At 44.3% G+C, this 12,380-nt stretch overlaps 1 protein-coding gene across 4 annotated transcripts in view; it reads left to right on the forward strand.

The window, feature by feature from the left end:
* Positions 1-12,380, forward strand: part of MS4A4A (membrane spanning 4-domains A4A) — a 141,888-nt gene that overhangs the window by 95,098 nt on the left and 34,410 nt on the right. The gene's annotated exons all lie outside the window — the stretch shown is intronic.

Here is a 12,380-nt window from a genome sequence, read left to right on the forward strand (position 1 = left end):
ATCTCCATCCCCACGACCAACGTCCTCTTTACTTAAGAAAACCCTTATGGTCCAGACCTTCCTCTGGGTCTGGGACCTGCTTTCAAAAAAGTGCCCAAGAAGAATCTTGGTCATCCGGGATTTCCTTCTGAGTCTGAGAAGGAATTTGTGGGAAAATCATTGAAACCTCCAGTCAATATATGAAATGATAATAAAAAGGTCGTCTAAATTTTTCTGAGGATTAAGTCATCCATAACGTTGTGTATATGAGTCTTATGTAAAGTGCCCAGCGTAGAGTCTGACATGTATTAACATTCAGAAAAATATCTGCATCCCTCACCCAACATCGTCTCCCATCCCCTTTACAGAAAAGTGTATTTTCACTCTAGATTGGTCTCTGTTCTATCTGTGGAAATGTTTCACATTTACTCTCACTTCATCCTCTTGTGGATTGATTGCACAGCCCTTTCAAGTTTCCTGGTGCTCTGCACTGGCAGGCGACTCCTGGCACTCAGCTTGCGTTGAGGGTGGAGTCTGGGGATTTGCCAATGCCTGCCCCTCCCCCAGCTGACAGTGAGGCCAGTAAAAGTGGATGTGCATCTCAGATCTCTACTGACCTCGAACGGAGGTGACTGAGTGTTGTTTTTATTTTATTTTATTTTTTCTCTGTAGAAATGGGGAATGTGGGGTCCTACTGTTCCAGAAACAACTCCTCAGAACACTGTGTGCTGACTTCGTTGGTGTTTGAATTTGGTTATGGACTCCACTCATGGGTGGTTGTTTTGTTTTTTGTTTTTAATTTCGTTGGCGTATAGGTGACTGGCAAAGTTGTGTTGGTTTCAGGTGTACAGCAAAATAAATCAGTTATACATATATAGATATCCATCCCAATGACTTAAGTCACAGGGGTTAAACTTACCTCAGGTCGTGCACCTGGTATTAGTGGAGTCTAAATCTGAATGCAGGAATCCGATGTAAAGGGCCATGGCCTCACTAGTCTGCTATGCAGTCACTTCTGGGAACTTGCTTTCCTGATCCCTCTTGACTTGGAAAGTTGAACCCAGCCCTGGTGTGAAACCCTTCCTTCCAAGTGTGATGTGAACCAGTGGTTATGTGGGAGTCCCCTTGACGCCTGGGTAAGACGCAGCTATTGGGACTGACCATTCACTGGTAATGAATGGGCTTGTCTAGGACAGTGATGGGGCCGAACGCCTGGATCTTTGGCACAGCTTGAGGCCAGGCATAAGTATGGCATGGTGGGGAGACTGGGTAAGGTGGAGTCTCTTTTCGCACCATTCTCAGCAGCTCTGTCAGGCCTCATGGAACTTTTCAGAAATATCTCCTTCTTGAAGAAGTGTAATCCTTCAAAAAAATTCCAGGTGCAAAAATAACGGGCCTCACTTGTCATTCAACCAGTTTTTTTTTATTTTTATTTATCTTTTTAATTAATTTATTTATTATTCTTTTTCTTTTTATAGCCACAAGCATGGCATATGGAAGTTCCCAGGCCAGGGGTCAAATCAGAACTGTAGCTGCCAGCCTAGACCACAGGTATGACAACTCCAGATCCGAGCTACATCTGCGACCTACACCAGAGCTCAAGGCAATGCCACATCCTTAACCCACTGAGCAGGGCCAGGGATTGAACCCACATCCTCATGGATACTAGTTGGGTTTGTAACCTGCTGAGCCACAATGGGAACTCGTAATGAATTTTTTTGGCTGTGCCTGAGGCACATGGAAGTTTCCACGCCAAAGATCGAACCTGCACCACACCGCAACCTGAGCCATTGCAGTGACAATGCCAGATCCTTAGCTCGCTATACCACAAGGGAACTCCTCAACCAGTTTTTTGAGTGCCTAGTTTTCTTTGCTAGGCTGTATTCTAAGGGGATGTATTATGGACTGAATGTTTGAGCTCCCCCAAATTAATATGTCGATAGTATTAGGAGGTGGGGCTTTGGGAGGCAATCAGGTTTAGATGAAGATGGGTCCTCATGATGTAATTAGTGTCCTTATAAACAGAGAAAGAGACTAGAGCTCTCTCTTTCTCTGCCATATGAGGACACAACAAGAAGGTGGCCGTGTGCAAACCAGGAAGAGAGCCCTCACCAGACACCAAGTCTGCTGGCACTTTGACCTTGGACCTCACAGCATCCAGAAGTATGAGAAATACACATCTATGGTTAAACTATACTGTCTGTGGTATTTTGTTACAGCAGCCTGAGCTGAATAAGACAGGGTGGGTGCATCAATGAACAAAACTGAGAAAATCACTGCCTTTGAAGGTTTAGTGGAAAATATTTGAAAACTTATGAAATAACACATTAAAGACTTAATAAGACTTACCAAAAGTCTTCCTAAGCATTTTCTTAAATCAGATAGTAGCAATGAATGGCTATGGGACTATTTTACGGATATTATCATTTTAAAGATATTATTAAAATACATTTAAAAGAATTTTCTTTTTTTTTTTTTTTTTTTTTTTTTTGGTCTTTTTGTTATTTCTTGGTCTTGGGCCACTCCTGCGGCATATGGAGATTCCCAGGCTAGGGGTCCAATCGGAGCTGTAGCCACCGGCCTACACCAGAGCCACAGCAACGCGGGATCCGAGCCACGTCTGCAACCTACACCACAGCTCACGGCAACGCCGGATCGTTAACCCACTGAGCAAGGGCAGGGATCGAACCCGCAATCTCATGGTTCCTAGTCGGATTCGTTAACCACTGTGCCACGACGGGAACTCCTAAAAGAATTTTCTATTTAACTTTTTGGTACACAACACCTAATTAGATCAAATTTTAATGATATTTTTTAAAGCCAGGAATTCCCGTTGTGAAGTGGAAACAAATCTGACTAGTGTCCATGTGGGTTTGACCCCTGGCCTCACTCAGTGGGTCAGGGATCTCACATTGCTGTGGTATAGGCTGGCAGCTGTAGCTCCAATTTGACCCCTAGCCTGGGAACTTCCATGTGCCATGGGTGCAGCCCTAAAAAGCAAAACAAAAACAAAAACACCAAAATGTGTTCAATTTTTTTCTATAATTTGGCAACTAAATATCTCTAGGAAATAAATCCAACCTGAGTGTTGTGTGTCATTACAACGGATTTGATCCCCTGAAGCTGATACATGATTATCACCTGTAAACAAGAGGACTTGTTTTGAACAACTCATTTTTTACTACCCAGGGTTTTAGTTTTCTAGCCTTCAGTTTGTATAACCAGTACGAAGCGTCCTTCTCACCAGCTGGCAAACCCCTGACTTTCCCCTCAGTGAATAATGAATTTCCTTTCTGGGATTGGGCACATATTTCAACACACAGCTTAATTGATTGATTGATTGATCAATTTATTTATTTAGAGTACCCTGTAGTGATTTTTATTGTACTTTTTGACATATGTCAAATCTCACTGATAATGGGATTAGAAATCTTACAACCTTCTGATTCCATATACATGTGATTTGAGATTCTTAATATTGGTTAAATTTTAAATGAGATAGTGTTATGAAATGGTCATCTTCTTTTTGTTTTTTTTTTTTTTTTTTTTGACTTTTTGCCATTTCTTGGGGCGCTCCTGCAGCATATGGTGGTTGCCAGGCTAGGGGTCTAATGGGAGCTGTACCCGCCGGCCTACACCAGAGCCACAGCAACGTGGGATCTGAGCTGTGTCTGCAACATACACCACAGCTCACGGTATCGCTGGATCCTCAACCCACTGAGCAAGGCCAGGGATTGATCCCACAACCTCATGGTTCCTAGTCGGATTCGTTAACCACTGTGCCACGACGGGAACTCCTGCCATCTTCATTTTAAGTGGTATTCATTCAAAATCACTTTGTCCCTAATCAGTTATAACTACATCAGTTTTTGTCGCTTGTCAGCTAGGTTTATGGTTACAGATATTTATTTAAAATGTAATGATTTTTTTCACTTAAAGCACATTTATTTGCAGTTACCATTTGCTGTAACAAATAATAATGCATATAAATGCACAGCGATGGCATTTGTTTAATTTTGAAATGTTTTTATTTAAAGAGAAAAATGGATTAGTTAAAATAGGATTACAGCTGGTTTATAGTTATGGTTCTGTAAGTGTGGAATTTGGGGATAGTGGCCCTCTTCTGAATAGAACACTTGAAGAATCTGTGTTTTGTTTTTTTTGGGTTTTTTGTTTTTGTTTTGTTTTGTTTTTGTCTTTTTAGGGCCGCACCCATGGCATATGGAGGTTCCCAGGCTAAGGGTCAAATAGGAGCTGTAGTAGCTGCCCTACACCACAGCCACAGCAACGCCGGATCCTTAACCCACTGAGCAAGGCTGGGGATTGAATCCGCATCCTCATGGATACTAGTTTGGTTCATTTCTGCTGAACCACCATGGGAACTCCCTCAGTTTTTTTTAAGGAGCATCACATAGTGTTAAAGGATTTAATAGTTCCATTCCTAAAGCATGACTATGTGCCATATGGAGAACAGAAAAATAATCTTACACTTTTCCTCCTATTGGGGTTTTCAAACGTTTTGTATGTCATGTTTGAATAGGTGGGACTCACAGAATCCAAAGAAAACAAACTTATTCTTTCCCCACAACTATTCTTCCCATGTCCTTAGTGGGGTAGTTCTCCTCAGCTTCCTGTTTATATGTTATCACTTACATGTGGAATCTAAAATACGGCACAAATGTCGCCATCTACAAAACAGGAACAGATGACAGACCTGGAGAGCACACTTGTGGTTGCCAGGGGGAGGGGGGAGGGAGAGGGATGGATGGGAGTTTGGGGTTGGTAGATGCAAACTATTACATTTAGAATGGATAAGCAGTGAGATCCTACTGTACAGCACAGGGAACTCTATCCAATCTCTTGGGGTAGAACATGATGGAAGATGGTATGAGAAAAAAAATGTATATATATAAGTGTGGCTGGGTCACTAACTATGCTGTACAGCAGAAATTGGCACGACGCTGTAAATCAGCTCTACTCTAATAAAAAAAAATCTAAGCTGCGTTATTGTCAGCAAGTGGGGACTTTTCCAGTTACCTCAGTGTTACCCAAGAAGAAAGACTCAGTTACTTACAGAGAAAACGTCTTCCCTCCCTCAGTCTGGCTCTGCTTTCGACGCCTGGAAAGGAGGAGTACTCTCGTTTTCCCTCTTAACCATCGTCCCTAGCTTGCTAAGAGGAATACCTGATCCAGGGTAGGAATGAGGAGAGCTGAGGGCCAGAAAACACCACCCTTGTCTGGTGCCTTCCCAGCTTAATGTTGGGCTGTTGGGATTGAATGCTCTGAGGCTCCACCACCAGGATTCCCTCAGAATTTTAATGCACTTACTCAGCTACTTGCTTAAAACTCCTCCTACATCCCACCCTTGAGTGTCCATCAGGAATCTCCAGCTCCCTTCTCTTTGAGGTCTCCTTGCTTCCTCTGATGTCCTTTTGCAGCAGGCTCTAATACCACCCGGGTGGAGTCTCTTTCCCACGGCTTGCATGTAGGAGGTCATCCCAATACAACCTGCTTTTCCTGCTTGGCTGTGGCAGATGGACTGTGGCATGGCTCTGATGACTCCTGCCCCCTCCTGTTCATGCCCTCTTGTAATTGCTTCCCCCTTAGCTACAGGGAACCAGACCTGTGACTTGCTTAGAATAAAAAGAATATGGCCAAGGGGATAGGATGTCATAAATACATGGGATTACATGATTACGTTGCCAAAGATTGTCAGCATTGTCTTCCTAGTGTCGCTTTCACTCCCTGACTGGCCTTGAGGAAGCCAGCAGCCAGGTGAGGGACTTGCATGTGGCAAGGAACCCTAGCATTTAGGAATTAAGACTGGCCTTAGGCAACAGCCTACACAGGCCTCCAGCCAACATCCAGCAGGAAAATGGGGGTCCTTGGTCCTACAGCTGCAAGGAAGTGGATTCTGTCAACAACACTGGAAGCCTGAGAGTGGACCCTTCCCCAGTCCAGCCTCAGTTGAGACCGAACCCTGCTAACGCCTTGGCTACAGCCCTGTGAGACCTGGAAGTGCAAAACCCGGTCAAGCCATGCCCAGGGTCTTGACCCATGGAAACTGTGAGAGAGTAAATGAAGTGGCCTGTTTCATATCTCTGAGTTTGTAGTGATTTGTTATGCAGCAATACGCAAACACCCTGGCCATCCGTCAGAAGCCCCAGCCTTAGCCTCTTTCGGTTCCTTCGAGCATGTTACACTTGAGTCTATGGTGAAAGTTCTATACTGAGCTCCCACGTGGTTCCCCCTGCAGCCTCTCTTTCTGAGCTTAGCGATGAGGGAGGAGTTCCTTCTCCTAGAGTGTAAGGAGGGGAAAAACCCCACAGAACTCCAATAATTTTCCTCCAATGGAATTCTCCAGTAAAGTTTTCCAGCGATATTCTGTTTCTAATGAAATTCTCTTAGTTCCTTCTCAATCTTGAAATCTCTTTTAGAGGCTGGTTGAGAAAACTTATTGGTGATCCCTTTTGCAGTTTTTTTCGGGTGAATGCATCTCATGTTGTAAATTGGGAGTAATTATCAACTCTGTGGTGAATCAAGAATGTGATGGTGGGGTCAGAATGGCCATCATTAATAAGTCTACAGATAGCACATGCTGGAGAGGATATGGCGAAAAGGGAACCCTCCTACACTGTTGGTGGAATTGTAAGTTGGTACAACCACTGTGGAAACAGTATGGAGGGTCCTCAGAAAACTAAATGTAGAACTACCATATGATCCAGAAATCCCACTCCTGGACATATATGCAGACAAAACTATAATTCAAAAAGATATGTTCATTGCAGCATTATTTGCAATAGCCAAGACATGGACATAACCTAAACATCCATCAGGAGAGGAATGGATTACAAAGATGTGGTGCATTTACACAACAGGATACTACTCAGCTATAAAAAGAAAAGGGGGAAATAATGCCGTTTATATCCACGTGGATGCAACTAGAGATTCTCATGCTAAGTGAAGTAATTCAGAAAGAGAAAACAAATACCATATGATATCACTTATACATGGAATCTCAAATATGGCACAAATGAACCTATCTGCTAAACAGAAACATACAGACATAGAGAACATAATTGTGGTTGCCAAGGGGGAGGGTGGGGAGGGAGCAGGATAGACTGAGAGTTTGGGTGGTAGATGCAAACTATTACATTTAGAATGATAAACAACAAGGTCTTACTGTATAGCCCAGGGAACTATATCCAATGATGGAAAATAATATTAAAAAGAATATATATATGTTGTGTGTGTGCGTGTATGTGTGTGTGAATTCTATACAGCAGAAATTGGCACAGCTTGTAAATCAACTGTACTTTAATAAATAAAATAAAAAATGTGGTCATGGAAGTGGCCCCTCCAGGTGCAGGCAGTAAGGAGAAGCATTTTCTAGAGAAACTTTTGTAGCAATAACAAAATTGCCATCTTTCCTGTCTCACCTATGTGTGAGCACTTCTAAATAGTATCAATAATAAAATACTCCTCCTGCCCCCCAAAAAAGGCTTTTTCTGGTCTAAATTCTAATCTAAAAATGGTCTGTTCCTGGGACAGATTCCTCCCGCTGCCCTGTTCTTGGCATGACACTGTGTCATCTATTGTCTTTGGGACCAGATGAAACTGAGCACAGTGTCCTCCCTATTTAGTCTCATAATCCCATTACCTCCAGATGGACCACTTAGCCACTAGCCTTCACTGTGCCTTCACTGTGCCTTCTGAGGCTGGATGAGAGAAAGCTGTCCTTCCTTTGCTGCCATCTGCTGGGCAGTTGTAAAAAAAAAATGTGTATATATATATATCCATCCCTCCAGGCTGCAAAAGTGAAGGGGTGGAGCCTGTTAGATTTACGTATTGTTCCACCTGCACTCTCATTTGTGGGGGTACTGTGTGTATGTGTGTGTGTGAGAATGTGTGTGTGAATGTGCGTGTACATGCAACTGTCGGAAAGCAGGTAGACCATTTATCACTATCTAATATATAAAGAACTAAGACGCATGTGTTCTGCCGTGCATGGCTTTCCTTTTGGCTTGGTCTAGCAGAAGTGGTACCAGAAAGTCACTTGGGTGGGCCTCATGGCGGAGGTCGGGGTAGAGGTGGAAGAGATGGTTGGGTTCTTTGGAGAAAATAAAGGAATCAGACTGTAGAAGGGGAACTACTTTAGAGTCTAGGAAAGCAAGGCTGGGAAAGACAGAGGAAGAGAAGAAAGGAGACCGTCAGGACTGATGAAGTGCCTATTCGCAGTGTTCTAAGTCTTTGATACATATTTTCTCATCCCATTAGTGTGGAGTGCTGTCATAAGGCTAACTCTCCCTAATTTGCAGACAAAGAGAGGAAGACACTGAAATGTGAGGAACTTGCTCGAGATGAGTCTTCTGTGTGTTTGAGGAAATAGATGGAAAGGCTTCTGGAGGGAAAGCGCTTAGGCGTCTGATCCGCAGGGTGGGGCACAGGTGCCCACACAGAGACACAGAGAGAAGAGAGGAAAGGAGGAAGAGAGCTACGTGTGCTTTGGGGGTCCTTTAAATCATCCTATGGGGGAAGTCCTTCCGGGATTCCTCTGGCCAGTCGTCTTGCTTCATCTGACTTTGGCCTGACTGGGGTCCTGCCCTCGGGATGTGTTTTTAGCACAAGGGTCTCTGGGAAGTTGACAGGAAGGACTGTGATCGGGAGCCCCTCCTTTCTCTGACCCTGAGGAACCTTTCTGCGAGTGCGTAGTTCCGGAGGTCTCCTTGACCTCCAGAAAGAGAAAGAGATGGTCTCTATCTTTTATCCAAGCAGGATGCAGCTTTTGTCTTGAAGTTATCTGTCCACAGGGAACAGATTACAACTGCTTAGCCTGGGACCGTCTAATCTCCTGCTTCACCACCCTCCTCCCACAGCTCAGGAAGTTTTCCCCAGGAGGCCCTGCCCCTCCAAATGGTCATCTCTCTTTTTGGACGGTGCTGCTATTTGGATGAGAGGCTCCTGCGGGTACTGCACCAAGGCTTGGGCCTTGACCTTGAGCATTCCAAAGCCAACAGTGCCCATGGCATACATGCGAGGAGTGCTTAGTCCGTCAAGTGATGGCTGCACGGCCCTCCAGGCAGTCTATGAAGATGAACTTGAGATTGTGTTCATTAAACACTTGGTTTCCTGTTCCAGCCACAGGCTGCCCAGGTGTTCCTGGCAATGGCCACGGTGACCTGGCGTCCACATCCCTGTAAGTGGAGTGGTTCAACAGAGATCCCTCGTTATTCAGCAGCAGGGTGCTCTGCGCTCTTCCAGCACTGGCTTGGCTTAGCACCTGATCAAAGCCTTGGGATGCAGCCCGCCCGCAGCTCCTAACCCTGGGCTTTTGCACCCAGATCCCTGAGTTTCCTACTGTTGGCCCGTGCCTACCATTTCCCATAGTTCAGCTGCCTACCCTGTGTGTTCTTTTGTATTTCTTTTATTTTCCCAAGGTTGCTTCTGAAAGTGTCTCTCTTTAATGGTCGGATGATAAATGTTTGAGAAGATTTGCTAACATTTATACTTTCATTGAGAAACTTTGAAAACATAGATAAAAGTATAGAAAGAATAAAATTGCTATCTACAACTCTCCCTAAGGTTCAAGCATTTTCATGGTTTATTTTCTGTATTTATTTAGATTTGCCCTTCCTCCACTCAGAGGTAAGATGTTGCAGACAGCCCTAGGCTTCTCCTATGGTTACTGAATGCAAGTTCAGGCACCAACCATGGGCACAAAGAGCCCAAACAAACTGAAAAGTCAGGAGTTTGGAGCAGAGAAAGGTTTTTTGCCAAGCCACGCAGATGGGTGGCTCGTGCTCCCCAAACCCCAAACTCCTCAAAAGGGCTTCAGCAAAGCACTTTTAAAGGCAAGATAAAGGGGAGAGTTCCTGGTGGAGTGATTATGAGGGTGTTTCATTGCGCAGCCAGGGTTTAATCCCTAGTCTGAGAACTAAGATCCTACATCAAGCCGCAGAATGACATGGCAAAAAAAAGAGAAAAAGATGGACGCACACTCACACACACATAAAGCAAGGTGCGGAAAGGGTGTGGTCAGTTGGTTAATTGTTGCAAACTTTTTGGTGTTGGAATCCTTGCAGCTGTCCACGTAGGTCAGGTCACAATGTTCCTGTAAACTTCCAACAGGTCAAATGTTATTCTCTGTTCTGTAATTTATTTTTCTCTTTGTGACTGCACTCACAGCAGATGGAAGTCCCTGGGCCAGGGACTGAATCCGAGCCGCAGCTATGACCTACACCCAGCTGCAGCAACACCAGATCCTTTAAACCACCCTACTGGGCCAGAGATCAAACCAGCACTTCCACGGTGACCTGAGCCACTGCAGTCGGCTTCTTACCCACTTTGCCACAGCGGGAACTCCTGTCCAGCAACTTTTATTTCTATATGAATGGACTCCTAAAGGTCCTGAGAATAGCCTATCTATATTTCAGGCTATGGGCAACATTCTTTTACAAAAGGTGCAGAACCCGCATGCCTAAGCACAGACAAGAGAGCACCAAGGTTCAGGTGAAAAGGATCAGACCTAATAGGGAGTCAGAATTGTTCTTCCCTGTTACACTGTCTCTTTCCCTCTCCTCCCTCCTAGAAGTATCCATGGAAAGGTGGAACATCCTCTCTCTGGCCTCACATCGCCAGTGGCAGAACTTCCCGCAGAGAAACGCAGCTTCTTTCTCTTCTTTCACCTGCTGCTCTTCAGGTACACAATCAAAGTTTGGAACCAGGAGTTGGGCTTGTACAGCTCAGCCCCTCTGAGTTTCTCCTTTTTTTCAGAGCCAGGCTGCCTTTAGGAAAGTGCAGCTCCCCCTTTCTGGAGTTTAGACGAGGCTTCTTTTAGAGGAGGACCCTGAGGGTGGCTCAGCTTTACCAGTGACTGTTTGGGTACAACTGTTTAATTCTATTTAGCCTCAAACTGAAGGAATGCTTTTCTTTCCGCTTCTCAGGAATTGAGTGATATTTGGTTTTTCACTTTAGTATTTGCTCTGTCTTATTTTCCAAGTTGTTCTAAACATGGGATGAGAGGTTTGTTTAGTTGTGTTATTTAAATAACACAAGCAGTGTTATTTAGTTCTCTCCTCATGTTAGTGCAGGTTCATGTGCCAGATGCACCGTGAGGCCAAATAAACTGAAACATCAGAGTTTGGAGCAGAGAAAGGTTTATTGCAGCCCATGCAAGGAGGTGGGCGGCTTATGACCCCCCCCCAGATATCCTGAACTCCCCAAATCAAAATTGCAAAGCATTTTAAAAGCCACAGCAGGGTGAAGGGCACAGGGTGAGTAATCAGCTCCTGCACAATTCTCTGGTTGATGGTGAGGTAACACAGGGTGTCAAGGGGTTAACGTATTATCAATCCTTAGGTGCCAGTAGGTCTGGGGGCTACATGCCCATGGTGTTAAGTAGTTAATTTCTTCCATTTGGTGATGTTTTAGCAACGCAGGAAACATGCGTAAAACAACGCAGGAAACATGCAGCAGATACTGTTATCCAGGCTCTTGAGAGAGGAGCTAAAGCAGAGGATATGGGGAAGGTTCTGCTGCAGGAAGGCTCCATAGGGTCCTGCTCAGTTACACTAACTCCTCCCCCCCAAATCTATGTCCAAAACTAGAAACTTGGTAAAAATAAATAAAAAATTGACATTTGGGGAGACCGAGGTCTCTTTTGTAGCCTTCTTTGGGTGGCTTCAAATCAACAATTTATCGAGTCCAATCTTGGCTAGAAGTTGATGAAATGGAATTACAGCCCTTAGGTGGACCATGTAACACTGGAAGGTGAACTGGACAAACCTCACTTGAATGGTGGATACTTCTGAAACACTAAGTGTCTTGAAGACTCACCGTAGGGGGTATATTAGGAAGACAAAATGTCCAGTTCAGAAAGCAAAGAAAAAGAAAAAATGATATACTCTAATCAGTTAGCAGCATCAATCTTATATCAACAGATAAGGAAATGGATCCATTTAAGAAGCAGAAGAATTGCCAGTAGCTCAACTGAGCCTTCCAGAAAGTAGGAAAACTATAGAAGGAAATCGAATATTAGAGTCATATATGAATAGAGTAGAAAAAATACTACAGAGAAAAGAACCATTTCTGCTCCTTTGACGTACCTTGGTATTTTAGTGTAAACCACACTAAGGAATAGGGATTTAAAAACTGAGGAAATACTAGTTTGTACAGCAGAGCACATGGCCAGAGGGACTGGCCATCCTTAGCCTCCTGAGGTCTCTGGATTCACCAGAAACAGATAGAAGCTTTGGTTCAGGATTTCATTCAGAGGAATTCTTTGGCTGAAATTACAGTGAGGACAAGGAGAATACTGCAGCTGGGGGGCTGGTTTTATAGGCCTGGATGAGTCCATTGCAAGTGAAAGTGCCACAGCTACTGTGGCAAAGTACCGTATCAGT

This window comes from Sus scrofa, chromosome 2, assembly GCF_000003025.6.
Source record: "Sus scrofa isolate TJ Tabasco breed Duroc chromosome 2, Sscrofa11.1, whole genome shotgun sequence".
NCBI lineage: Eukaryota > Metazoa > Chordata > Mammalia > Artiodactyla > Suidae > Sus > Sus scrofa.